Source organism: Microtus ochrogaster, unplaced genomic scaffold, assembly GCF_000317375.1.
Source record: "Microtus ochrogaster isolate Prairie Vole_2 unplaced genomic scaffold, MicOch1.0 UNK87, whole genome shotgun sequence".
Classification (NCBI taxonomy): Eukaryota; Metazoa; Chordata; class Mammalia; order Rodentia; family Cricetidae; genus Microtus; species Microtus ochrogaster.
In genome coordinates, this window is record NW_004949185.1 from 1051650 (window position 1) to 1054032 (window position 2383).

Genomic DNA, 2383 nt, shown 5'->3' on the forward strand with positions numbered 1-2383 from the left:
GTATGTGTGTGTGTGGTGTGTGTATGTGTGTGTAGTGTGTATATGTGTATGTGTGTTTGGTGTGTGTATGTGGTGTGTGTATGTGTGTGTGTGGTGTGTGTATGTGTGTGTGGTGTGTATATGTGTATGTGTGTGTGGTGTGTGTATTCTTGCATGTGAGTGCACCAGGAATAATCCTGGCCAATCAGGTGCCAGTCCTGGCCTCTGCCTTGTTTGAGCCAGGGTCTGGTGGTGTCTTCTCTACAGACCCCAGACCAGGCACTCACTGTGCTCTTCCAGGAATTCCCCTTCCTCCCGCTCCAGTCTCACAGTGGGAATACGGAATTTCAGTCCGGCTGCCATACCCATCTTTATGTGGGTTCTGGACAAACTCAAGTCTTCAAGCTTGGATAGTATTTGACCAATGGGAAATACTTCACCCAGTGTTTGAAATTTTAATAAAAATAAGGTGTAATAATGAAATATAAAAAAGAAGAAAACCACTTAAATTATGTCCTATTTGTTCTGCGGGGGAACATTAGGGGAAATAAGTACCACAAAATTCCCGAATTTGGTGACCAAGACATGCGTGGTGTCCCAGGCACCAGATTTCTCACCCTTTGTTTCCATTTTAGCTACCACCTTCACTCTGTCCAAAGACTTGGGGTGCAGCCCTCCGGCACCCCCTCCCACTCAGTCACAGAGGCCTTCGTCAGGGCCACGATTGCCTTTGGTTCTCTGCTCGACGCCAGAGTGCTGGCTCTAGGGTCCCCCAATCTTTGCTGGCTCCAGGGTCCCCCAATCTTTGCTGGCTCCAGGGTCCCCCAATCTTTGCTGGATCCAGGGTCCCCCAATCTTTGCTGGATCCAGGGTCCCCCAATCTTTGCTGGCATCAACTTGTCATCCACTTCCTGCATCTGCAGAAGCATTGATCTGGTCTGGCTGCCTCTGAATCTTCTGATATCCTACTGCATATGGCTGCCAAGCACCAGGATAAGATGGGTACCCAGAAATGCCCCGGAGTTCCATTTGACGCTGCAGGTGCTGGGTGTATATATCTACACACAAATGCCAAGACCACGAACCCTAAGCAGAGGTAGTCGAAGGGGGATCTGCGTTTGAACTCATCATGGGAGGCCCCTGGAGGAGGCAGACATTCATTCATTCACAGGGTGAAATGAAAGGCTGGGACTGAGAGGCACCACGCTAGTGGTTGGTAGCCAGGAGTCAAAGGAAGGATGTTGTAACCCTTCCCCTGGTCATACTTCCTCTCCTAGATTCAGGGAGGTACTGAGGCACTAGAACTGGAGGAGGGGCACAAATGCCCGAGGTGGGGACGTTTGTTTCTTTTCCCTCAGGTGTCCCCTGTGTAAGCCAGAGTCTGGGTGAGCTAGGAGTGTGTGGCGAGCCTGCATGGGAGGGGTGCCTGCTAAGAGAGAGGGAAGCCACTGTAGATCTGAGGTTTCCTGAGCCTGAAGCAATCGTCTGTATTCAGAGCCTATCTTTGGATTCATCATCCCCTTTCCCCCACCCCATGTCTTCACTTTCGAGATGTTGAAAGACTCTATTGCTGAAAATGGTGGTGTTCCCTGTCATGCACTCTGTAGGCTGAGGCAGGAAGACGGGGAGTTTCAGGCCAGCCTGGGCTACATAGCAAAACCCCGCTGTAAATAATCTGTCCCTGATTCATCACAGTTCCTCAGTCCCCCGCCCCCCACTCCAAGGCATTCCTCTTAAAACTAGGAGGTTCTTGGTTTCAAACTGTCTTCCCTGAGTCTGGTTCTTGGGTTATGTTAGGGGCCTCTTTCTGCCCTCAAACAGGAACCAGATTAAAGGGCGTGAAGTACCCGAGGGAACTTAAAGACCTCACACCACTCTTAGGCACTTCCTCACACCAGCCAAGTATGGCTTTCCAGGGGTGGGTGCCGTCTCTCCCCTTTCCCAGGGGTCCCGCACCTACGCAGACCCTGGCTGCCCTGCCTTAGTCAGCACCCCCGATTGTGCAGTGCTTCTGGCCTCCTCCAAGACTCTCCCCACATCCCCCCAACTCCCCATCCCCATCACCCTGGGGCAGAGGAAATGGGGGGGCTGGGGCCAGTTAAGCACCTTCTTATTACATCTGGGCCTTCCTTGGCTTTTTGTTTGCTTCCTGTACTGGGTCTCGTTGTGTAGACCAGGCTGGCCTGGAACCCACTGTGTAGACCAGGCTGGTCCCTGGCCGGGAAAGTGACACCATAATACATTAGGCAAAGGAAACAGCCCAGCGAGGACAAGGATCGTAATGGGGCCCCTTGCCTCAGATGGGGAACTTGGGGGCACGTGACTCACTCAGGCCATTAAGGCCAGCAGAACAGGGGTTAGTTTAGTCTTGACCTTCAGGCCTGGTCTCAGTCTCTGGCTATGT

General features: G+C 52.2%; 1 protein-coding gene across 1 annotated transcript in view; it reads right to left on the bottom strand.

Moving 5' to 3' along the window:
• The window catches only part of LOC101994656 (RT1 class I histocompatibility antigen, AA alpha chain-like), a 629094-nt gene that overhangs the window by 77035 nt on the left and 549676 nt on the right, over positions 1-2383 (bottom strand). The gene's annotated exons all lie outside the window — the stretch shown is intronic.